The following is a 12151-nucleotide window of genomic DNA, read 5'->3' on the forward strand; positions in this document are numbered from 1 at the left end:
AAATAGAAAATAGCTTATTATTTTATATTAAAAATGGATTATGAAGGCAGGCTGGGAGATTTTACTTACATTCTCAATATTCAATATATATTCAATAGTGTTTTGACTACAGTCTAAGCATTTCAATACATATGGAAAATATGGTCCCACTTACCAAAATTTATCTAGTTTTGTTTGATTTATTATCCACCATTAACAAAATGAGTGAAATTTTTAATGGTCTATGACTATATATTGGATTACCTTTACACTGTGACTTTTGTGAATATCTTTTCCAAGGAAATTCAGAAATTTGAAGGTTAATTTGTCTAAACAAATGGTTAGGAGGACGACTCAGGAAAGAATCAGAAGGTGAGGTGTGGAAATACCTGGATGTTGTGGAGCCAGAGAAAGCCAGGGCAAAGAACAGTAGTTCTTCAGACAGGAGAGATGAGGGGAAATATTAGAGGGAGAGATTCAGCATCCCACTGAATATGTTAGGCTCTTCTAGTCTTACTGATCATGTTCTTTTAAATGGAGCCAAGGGAACCGAGGTATCCATTAAGTTTATTGGTGTTTTGGATATTTATGTTACCCTATATCACATCCTCTCTATTCTGGCCATTGCTGAGGCAAACAGATTCATACATACGTTAATTAATAGCACTTAGCATTACCACAATCACTCTTTCTTGCTTTCTTGTCCTGGGCTTTTATAACTCTGTTTCAAGGAAATTTGCATGAATGCACTTTGCACTTATGCATGCTTTACTAACAGCTCATTGCAATGAACATCCTAATGGGACAACCCTTGTATGATGGGAGATAAGAACTAATGGTAGTACTTCTCTTTTTGTTCTTTTTGTGGTCGATTGTGAAACTCCATATATAAATCTCCCCGGAAGGTCCCATTTGCATTGAGTACCATTTGCCACAGAGGAGAGCTACTCTAGAACTCTTCCTTCTATTGGCTTTCTTTCTCCACAATTTCATTCTGTGTCATAAGAATATGTCCCAAAATAAACCACCACACACAAAACCTTGTCTCTGCCTCTGATTAAGCCAGACTAATATAGCTACTGTACTGTGTGCCAAAAAATCTTAAGACTTACAAATCCTAAAACAAATGAACAAGCAAAACTCCTGCCTATGAGAATTTTCAATATGGTGAGGAGGTGAAACAAATATTTGTTTCAATAAACAAATGAAATGCATATATGATATAAAGGTAATAAAAATAAATAAGTGTAAGATACAGAGAATCTTAATACTGAAGAACATTTAAGATATAATTCACATACTATATGATTCACACTCTTAAAGAGCACAGTTCAATTTTTTTGGCATATTTATACTGTTGTACAACTATTGTTGTCATAATCTAATTTTGGAATATTTTTATCCCTCTTGAAAGAAAACCTATGTCCACTAGCTGTCACTTTCCCATTGCCTGTCAGCTTCATAACTTTAAGCAACCAACAGTTTACTTTCTTTTTCTGTTCTAGATAGTATTCTGGACACTTCGTGTAAATGGTGTCAGACAATATGTGATCATTTGTACTGACTTCTTTCATTTAGTATAATATTTTCAGTATCAGCCATGTTGTTGCACATAGTTTTTTTTTTTTAATTGCCAAATAAAATTCCTATGTTTGGATATATTATATCCTTATCAATTCATCAGTGGATAGACATTTTGATTGTTTCAGCTTTTTGGCTATTATAAATAAAACTGCTAGGAACATCCATGTGTAAGCTTTTGTGTGGATGCATCTCTTTATTTCTCCTAGATATATATGTTAAAGACAAATTGTCCCTGATGGGGTTCAATAGGCAAGGGAGACCTTTGTAAGACTACTACAGAAGGGAAGAGAGATTCAACTCAATTCTGCTGAAACAAAACACAAGAGTATTTTTAAATGTTAGAGTGAGCTAATAGAAGTTGGTCAATGTGATTAGGCCTTCTGTGTTTGATAACTGTCTTTTATGAAAGTAAGATTCCTATTCCCACACAAGGACTGGGACATAGGAACACTGTCTCCTTAGACGGTTATATTTCAAAGGGATGGCTACCAAGTCCTTGAGAAGGATATTGCTGAGTTCTAAACTCATGCTGAGTTCTAAACCTGGCAAGAACGTTATAGAAGACTTACATTTCAAAGGGGCAAAGAAAAAAAAAATTCAATTATAAGTTTTCTAAAGTAAAGTCTTTAAGAAAAGGGAGGTCAATGTCCTGTAGTCAGGAAGAAACCTGTCTAAAGCTGACAGTAAAGCTTCGTAAAGCTGAGGGGAACTTTAAAGCTGTCTAGATCATAAACTTAGGAGTGCCATTGCTGTATCATAAGATAACTCTAGGTTTTACTTTTTGAGGAACAGCCAGACTGTTTTCTTAAGCAACTGCACCATTTTATATTCTGACCAAAAGTAAATAAGAGATACACTTTCTCCACATCTTCACCAATAGTTGTAATTTCCTATCCAATGATGATGATGATGATGATGAAGTCCTCATAAAGTGTGTGGGAAGTGGTATCTGATAGCGGTTTTGATTTTCATTTCCCTAAAGACTGATAATACTTAGTTTTCATATGATTATTGGCCATTTGTAAATCTTCTTTCAAGAAATCTCGATTCAGATCCTTTGTATATTTCTAATTTGGATTATTTCAAAAATTGCACTCTCCTTTACAAAACATTTCTCTTTTAATTTTTGATTTGTATATATTCACATACTATTTAATTCTTTTAACTTATATATTCTACAGAATGCAGATTATAGGCAAAAATAATGATAATAAATTCTCTCAGATCTCCATTTCATGTTGTCGCATATCAATAATGGAAAGGGTGAGATACAATTGCAAAGAATTATGCTTTCCATATCAAAATAGAGGTACAAAATTCCAAACTTTAATTATATCAGATGAAATGAAAGCAATTATATTTTACTAAAATGCAAAACTTATTTTTAAAAATGAAAATATGCTTGGTGAAACTATTTGTGGTTCTATCTTGGGACACAGGATTTTTTTTCTTCAATTTTGTCCTGATTCTCTTTAGTTATCCCTAGTTGTTAACATTTACACTGGACCTAGGGCCTGGTCCTGCCTAGCCCTTTTGAAATGATATTGGCACAGGTGCCTGTGGTTTCAACTTTGCATTGGTCATGGACTCTCAGTCAGATCTGATCTCTACTAACAAAACTAGGTGTACTCCTCACTCTCCCTGCACAGGCTCCTAAGACAAGCAACCTTACATCCTGCTTGGCCAGGCTGGTGGAGAGGAAATTCAACACAAAGCAAATGTGTGTTAGATGGAAGCATTGAGGGGGAAAAATGGCACATATTTGCAGAATGGTGTATAGTATTAAATTACAAAGTTTTTTCTAACTTGGTCTCTTTTATGTGTGGGCATTTTCATTATCAACTTTCAAGATCTCAGTAGCCCACAGACAACATCAAAAAACAATACATATTGTATAAGTAGTGTCCACATTTTGGATTAACAAAAATGTAAGTGGTTTTTGTTTTTAATGACTTTTTTTCCCTACCTCCCTACCTCCCTAAATCCCATGTGGATTGACAATTTCCTCTGGTTAAGTGCTGTGAAAAATAAGAATTTAACTTCAGATAAGTTTCTACAGCCTCACTAATTCTATTTTGAAATGTTGGAGAGCCAATCTCCAGGATCTCTTTGCTTCCATACTGAAAATACTGGGGGGGGGGGGGGGGAGGGGAGTGGGGAGATTTATTGAATAATGTCCCAGAAGAGAAATCCCACTCAGAGAAAGATACAGAGATAAGTAAGCACAAGTAAATGCCTCATAGATGTTTTATGAGATAAAATGAAGCTGACTAATGGAATCTTTTACATGGTAGAACCCAAAAAGAAGAGAAGTTATTTGCTTTAAAATACAAGATACAATAATACAGTAACCACTTTTGATGATAACAGATAATCACAAAAATCTACTCCTGGCTGGTGCTGCACATTAAAAAAAAAGTAAGAAAAAAAGAGCAAAAATTAAATTTTTTATGTGACTGGTTAGCTCATGTTAAGGTGTGATATTAGGCAGACCTAGACCCTATAATTTAACCTTTATAAATAACTTTCAAAATTATCAATTTAAACCATTTCATTATAAAAATGAGAAAAATGAGGTTTATAAAGGTCAAGTAAATTTTCCAAGAAGGGACTTAAGATTAGTGCCCTTCTACACATAAATTCTGTGCAAGGTTTCTCTATTTCACACTGTTCTTATATAAATTTTTCCCTATCCTTTTGTATAGCACATAGATTTCTATCTCATATTTTTTGTATCATCTATATGATGGACACTATATTTCATGTAATTAATTCATTGTTTAAAGGTGAATATTTCAAAATAAGCATTTGTATTTCATCCCCATTTAAAATTTGTTTTAATGTTTATTTATTTTTGAGACAGACAGACACACAGACTGTGAGCAGGGGTGGGCAGGGGCTGGGGGGGGGGGAGAGAGGGAGACACAGAATGTGAAACAGGCTCTGGGCTCTGAGCTGTCGCACAGAGCCCGATGTGGGGCTTGAACTCAAGAACTATGAGATCATGACTTGAGCCGAAGTCAGATGCTTAACCAACTGAGCCACCCAGGTGCCCCTTCATCCCCATTTTATAGCCAAAGAAAGTGTGTCTCAGAGAAGTTATGCAGATTCCTTAAGATCCCAGAGTTCGTAAGTGGCATGGCTAGGCTTCAGCTCCAACAACATTGTATCAACTAATCCATAGTCATTTTAGCAGACAGTGGATTCTCTAGCTTTACTTTTGCTGACGAACAAAGAGAAAGGTGAAGAAAATACTACTCAGTTCAGACAATGTTGATCATATTTCTCAACAATACATGTATTTATTGGATTATATATAGATAGGCAAAAACAAAAACTCAAACCAAGAAAAATCAGAAACCAAATCAAGCCAAAACAAAACCACAATCAGACACAGAAAGAGGATGGAAGAAGGAGAAATTGAGAGAGGTAGAATGCACTTGAGATCAAAAGAATGATCCCCATTAAGTATTAAACTGACTATTAATTATGCATGACTAAACAGTTACTTAACAAGGCTGGAAGAAAACAAAGGAACAAACAAACAAACAAAACACCAAAAAGTAAAAGGCCAAATAATTCCTTGAGTTCATACAGAGATGGGTATAATTTTTTCCCTCCAGCTAGAGTTGAAAGATCATGTGATACACAGGGCATCTGTTAGAGTTCTCAGAAGGATATCACCTTAGATAGACAGGTAGATTAACACTAGACTAAAGAGTGCTCTGAATTCACCTTAAGCAAGTAGAAAAACAAATCTAGATCCTTTCTTCATTCCAAATTCTTTCCAAATAACTGAATACCAAAACAAAGTACAATACTACTTACAGTATTCTAATATAACACAGAAACCAACAATCTAATGTACAAAATGTGGAGCACACAATAAAAAATTACCAGACATGAAAGGAAGCAAGAAAATATGATCAATAATCAAGATAAAAAATTAACAAATGTAAACATATTTAGAAATAAATATTATTTGTTAACCTACTGTATATCAAGTAATCTTTAGAACAGTGAGAAAAGAGTAAACACATTAATTAATTGCCTCATAACATGGTTAAGTTTAATTCTACTGCAAAAGAATATATTTTACAATGATCACATCAAAAAATAAATGCATCCTATGTTCTAGAGCAGCAATAACTAAAACATATGAGAATAGGTAAAAAAAAACTAAATAATGGGAAACTGAAATAGTGTACAAAATAGAAAATTTCTAAAATATTACAATTTCTTGTGTTACTAGAGATATAAAGATAAGTGTAAAAAGATAAACTACTGGTAGGGGTGAACAATAATAATTTCTTATTATGAGTGCAGTAGTTCTCAAGGTAGTGATAAGATTCAACTAACTTAAAATTCAACTAACTTTAGACTCCAGGTTCAGTAAATCTTATTATTCATTCTTGAGCTTTCATGATGAAGTTTTTATCTATCTATCTATCTATCTATCTATCTATCTAGTTTATAATGATCGCACTAAAGCAACTAAAACACAATCTGACTTGGCAATAAAGAATATTAGAAGAGGGGGCGCCTGGATGGCGCAGTCAGTTAAGCGACCGACTTCAGCCAGGTCACGATCTCGCGGTCCGTGAGTTCGAGCCCCGCGTCAGGCTCTGGGCTGATGGCTCGGAGCCTGGAGCCTGTTTCCGATTCTGTGTCTCCCTCTCTCTCTGCCCCTCCCCCGTTCATGCTCTGTCTCTCTCTGTCCCAAAAATAAATAAAAAAACGTTGAAAAAAAAATTAAAAAAAAAAAGAATATTAGAAGAGGATTAAAAATTATTTTCTATTTTTCCTTCCAAATTCACTAACCCTACAACTTTTTACCAAAAAATTGTAGTGTCTGCCTGCTGCTGTGGACTACTACCCTGCACACTGATCTTCTAGATTCTTCTTCTTTTTCAATAGACATTAATAATTTCTCTGTTATTCTCTTTGTATGCTTTAAGTAATTTAGTTACTATCACTCAAACTGGAACCCCATATTATATGAAAGCATAATTTATCTTTTTTTGTAGATAGATAGCATAATTTATCTTTTTTTGTAGATATTGTAGATCTTCCTAATATCATCTCCTTAGCTGAAAACAAAATGAGATATACAAAATCCTGCTGATACTTAGCAGAGAGTATGCCACAGTTGAAAGGGTCAACAGCTGTATATCCATATAGAGAATTACCCACAAAGTAAATCAGATGCAAAATAATTTATTTTTATGAGTCCTTATAGGTCCTCAATTCAAAGCTTCATGTTAATAGATCAGGAAGTAATGCTTGGAACACTTAAGTAACTCATCATAGACTTAGCCAGTCAATGGCTGAGGAAGTCTTAGAACCTAAAAGATCCATCTCAATCCAGTGATCCTTCCACCATACAAAACCTCTACATTGGGAAGGAAAGCAATATTAGATTATATCACCTTATGTTAAAAATGAAAAGACTGAAACGAAATTGATCAAAGTTGCAAGATAGTGGCCACTGTCTTGGAATACAGTCAGTTCTCATGATTACCAGCAAGTTGCTACTTATGTACAAAGTTTGTTTCCTCACATCTTAAGACTTTAAACACCATCTTTTTTTTTTAATTTTTTTTAACGTTTATTTACCTTTGAGACAGAAAGAGACAGAGCATGAATGCGGGAGGATCAGAGAGAGAGACACACACACACAGAATCCAAAACAGGCTCCAGACTCTGAGCTGTCAGCACAGAGCCCGACACGGGGCTCAAACCCACGAGCAGCGAGATCATGACCTGAGCCTAAGTGGGACGCTCAACCGACCAAGCCACCCAGGCACCCCTAAACACCATCTTAACTACAGCACACCAAAGGGTCCATACAATATAATAATATTAATTGAATATTAATCTCTCATAGGCAAGACCTACCTATCATAGTGGTCAAAATTTTTTGAGTGCCTATTATGTCAGGGAGAGTGCTAAATGCAATGCATGTATTTCATTTAATTATCTCAACAACCCTTTAAATTGTATATTTTTCCAACCTACTATGTGAATAAAGGCTTAAGGGGGATGAGAAACTTCGACAAGGTCATTGCTCCTCTTTTCCAGTAGGTTAATAAATAGTAAAGACAGAATTCACACTCAGAACTGACTGGTTTCAAAGTCTTAGTTCCTAATTTCCATATAGCACAAATAAATCCCCCCGATCCAGTCATAGAAACTATCCTTTGTTTTCTTTATGTGACAGCCTGCTTTTTGCTTTCGATTCTCAATTTGCTTTGATCTAAATCAGGCCTTTGTTTCTGCAATTGTTGGTTTTCCTCACCCATTACATTAATCCTAATAGAAGTTTCTGTCCATCCTAAGAATTTTTCTGATAATCTATTATGCCAATTTCTTAGGATTTTCTCTCATGTATTACACTGAGAGATATCACAAATGTCATAGCTTAAAGCAGATAATCAAAAAATTGTGGCCTATGGGCCAAATCCAGACCACTATTTGTTTTTTATAAAGTTTTATTGCAACAGAGAAGCATGACCATTTATTTATGCCTTATCTATTACTGCTTTCATATTACAACAGCCAAATTTAGTAGTCATAACAGAGACCATGTGACACACAAAGTCTAAAACATTTACTTTCTGGCCATTTACATAAGAAAAGTTAGCTAGTGAGTCTAGTCTGCAGTCTAGTAACTAGCCCCAACATGTTTGTTTTTATGAGGATTAAGTACAGAAACTGAGAGTAAACATTTTGGAAACTTGTATTATGATTTGACAGATTAATAGCATGTCTTTGAATTTAATCGTAACCAAAAAAATGGGGCTGTTTTTGTACTTTATAAAAAGTTTTATTTTACTGATAATGGTTATTGCACATTATGGAAGTACCAGATTAAAATGAAGAAAAAGATGGGGCGCCTGGGTGGCTCAGTTGGTTGAACCAACTTTGGCTCAGGTCATGATCTCGCAGTTTGTGATTTCAAGCCCTGCGTAGGGCTCTGCTGACAGCTCAGAGCCTGGAGCCTACTTCAGATTCTATGTCTCCCCCTGTCTCTACCCTTTCCCTGCTCACGCTCTGTGTCTCTTTGTCTCTCAATAATAAATAAATGTTAAAAAAATAAAAAATAAAATAAAATGAAGAAAATGGAAAAAAAAAAAAAACCCTCTCATTTATCACACAGTGTAGGAGTCACCAGAGTTTGTTCCTTGGCTAAACCTGGACTTTCCCATGAAGTAAATGTTCCTTTATGGGTTTTTTTATTGAAGAATTTATCTATTCATTCCCAGTTTAGTTCAATTTTTCAAAGACAGACCCTGATAGAGCAAGAGGAATTTGGTTGATCAGATTAATATAATAGCCATGAGGAAATATGTTTATTATTATCATCTTTAGCTTTTATACAGCTGCAGAAGAAAATATCATTCTAAATGTTTTTATATGGTATTATTTGTGAATATCTTCTCTGTCTAGCTGTAGCTAATCAAAAAATTTAAATCTAGTTGTCATTTAATAGGTAGCCTAAGTTACACAGGATGACATTTAGCTTTAATGGTTTCAATTTTCTTCCATCACTCCTTCTACAAAATTGTTCCAACTGGAATATTGTTGTATTGAACATTATGTGAGGAGTGATATTATAGCATTCAAAATAAGAAGTGTTTGTTCTACTTTATCTTCTATGGGTTTTCAAAAGAATATGATGTATTAATACATAGTCAAATAAATTAAACTTGCAAATGCTTTCGTTTTAGTACAATTCTAAGAATATTCTAGCTTCTAACATGGCAGCTCTTCCTACTGGAATTTACAGTCCAGCCTGAGGTGTTTAGTAGAAGGATGTTTAATACTTGCTTCTGAGTGAGATGAGCATAACTGCACAATTTGCAGGAAACAGCCAAAGCTAGTGTTTATATCTTTTTTTTTAAATACTTATTTTAGTGTTTATGAAGTGCTTCATATATGATCCCATTTTCTACCGGATCTTAAATCCCATTTCACAGAAAGGGGGCAGAGGCAATGGTCAACTGGTACAGGATCCTACAAGTACCAAAAATCTGGAACTTGAATCTATGTTTTTTTTTTTAAAAACAATCTCCTGTTTCTCTGTTGTTCAAATTTACTTTGCCATCTCGTTGCCTATGCCCTTGCCGTAGAGCTTCTTTGTCTGGCTATGTTTACAGCCTATTGATTTAAGGAAGCTATATCAAATCCCCCAATTATCAGCATTGTAAAATCCAAACCCTTTCAAATGTTCACTGTTCTTGAATATTCATTACTTGGAAACTACTACCAAAATGTGCTGAGTTGTATTAGGCTCTAAAGTATAAAGAGAAGACAAAATTCAGACGCATGAGAGAAGCCAAACTTCTGAAAGTATTGCAAGTAATTGGCATCCCTTAGACAGTGCCACCTTCCAGGTTTATCTGCATATAACCCCATAATCCCAGTATAATTGCACTCCCATAAAATGAAGCATCCTAAAACTATAGAAAAAAAAATTCTACCATTGGTGGATAGGTTAACTCTTTAGAAAATGCAGTTGCCCTAGAGAAAACTTTTGATATGGAAAATAGCTCAGATTTATCCCAATGCCTCTCACAATTAGCTCTTTTACTAAATGGGCCTATTAATCTCAATATTTCCAGGATAATTGTCTGTGGCTCAGTGATAAATATCAAGGCACCATCTGCACATAAAATCTCTTTATATTCCTTTCCTGTTGTTAGTGTATCTTGATGGTAATGCTATTCAGAAGGCCATGTATTTACTGGTAAAGAAGTAGTACATATTCCTTATTGAGCTTTAGGTGAATTTATACACACCAAACATATTTTCTATTTTTACCTTTTGTGGGGAACTGTTCTGCTTTGAAAATGAAAAAAGTAAGGATTTGTGTAACCAGAACACTTAAAGTAGCAAATCTACTTCACCAGGTACTAGAGTTTTATCCATACTGCACATAGCACAGTTAAAGGAATGGTGTGGCAGAATACTAAATATGTTCTTAACCAGGAACTTGTTTGTAAATGGTAAATTTTATCATATGTTTAAGTAATTGTGAGATGTGTGACACTGACAGAAAAAAGAAAATTCATGTAGGTAATGACCTATTTGCAAATGCCATTTATGAACAAATGGGAAATTTAACCGTTGTGAAATTTCATCAAAATAACCCCAGTGTAGGGGTGCCTGGGTAGCTCAGTTGGTTAAGTGTCCAACTCTTGATTTTTGGCTCAGGTCATGATCTCACAGTTGTGGAATCAAGCCCCGTGTTGGGTTCTGCCCTGACAGTGTGGAACCTGCTTGGGATTCTCCCTCTCCCTCTCTCACTGCCCTCTCTCCTTCATCTCTGCTTGTGCTCTCTCTCCCTCTTAAAAATAAATAAATAAACATTAAAAAAATAACACCAGCATATTTATAACCATAAGGTGTTTAATTCCTATTATAAAAGAGAATAATTTGTCACCAATTTTTCTTAACTCTGAGCTCAAATTTGCTGTCAGCATAATTCATATCTTTTGTGAGAGAATGACTTTCAACATAGGGTGGAGGGTGGCGTATATCATAATAAATTTTGTAGACATTTGGTGAAGTGTCTTAATTTCCATTTCACAGAAAATGTGCAGATGCATTGTTTGACTTGTTAAAGGTTATTTTTTGAAATCTGTATTGACTTTTCTCTCCTGCTTAGAAATTATTCCACAGATGTATAAAATCGGTGATAACACTGTCTTCACTATTCATCATCTCCGTTTCTTCGTTTCTTTGTGTGGGTATTTACTAAGTAGGAACAACTGGACATTATCTTCATAAACTATTTCTTGTCATGTACTACTAGGCTTCAGAATCATTCAGGCATTAATTCATTCATATGTTTTTAAAAATACCTGAGTGTATTCTGTACCATGTATCTTGATGAGCAAATTTATCTCTCTTTAAAATTCCCTTAAAAATGTGTGCTGTAGATACAATAACTTCTGTTTCACAGATGAGAAAGAAGGACCAAAGAGCTAAGTTGGTAGCCTAAAGACAGGTGTCCAGTAAATGAGAAAGAAGGAATTGGGAAATTAATCTTCTAAGTTAAGATAAAGGTTCTCTCAATTATTTCTAGTTGCTTTTCAAACAAATATTATTAACTTATTCAAAAACTTCTCTATGACATCTCCAGAGAAGGGCAGAGAAGGTTTAGAAGTGAATGCTTATGGTCTTAGAATATAGAGAAGAATAGAAAAGAGAAATAACATTTATTGAATACTTTTATTTCCAGGTACTTTATTATTTTTTTTTCTTTCTTAACCTGATCTATAAAGAACACTATAGATTACTTACACTGAACAATTAAGTCACAAAGAGTAAATAATCCATTCAAGATCACACAGTTTATAATGAGAGACCTGCAAATCCATAATTTCTGTTGTTAAACTAAGGTTGTTACCCAGTATTTGGCATTTCTCAAAATTTAGTAGGCAGCGGTAACAACTACAGACCAGTTAAAACACAGATTTCTGGAGCCGTGACAATAGCATAATGGTGTAGCAGTTTGCTCCAAACTCTTGAAGAGGGAAGAGAAGAGAAGAGAAGAGAAGAGAAGAGAAGAGAAGAGAAGAGA

Source organism: Panthera uncia (assembly GCF_023721935.1).
Source record: "Panthera uncia isolate 11264 chromosome A3 unlocalized genomic scaffold, Puncia_PCG_1.0 HiC_scaffold_11, whole genome shotgun sequence".
Classification (NCBI taxonomy): domain Eukaryota; kingdom Metazoa; phylum Chordata; class Mammalia; order Carnivora; family Felidae; genus Panthera; species Panthera uncia.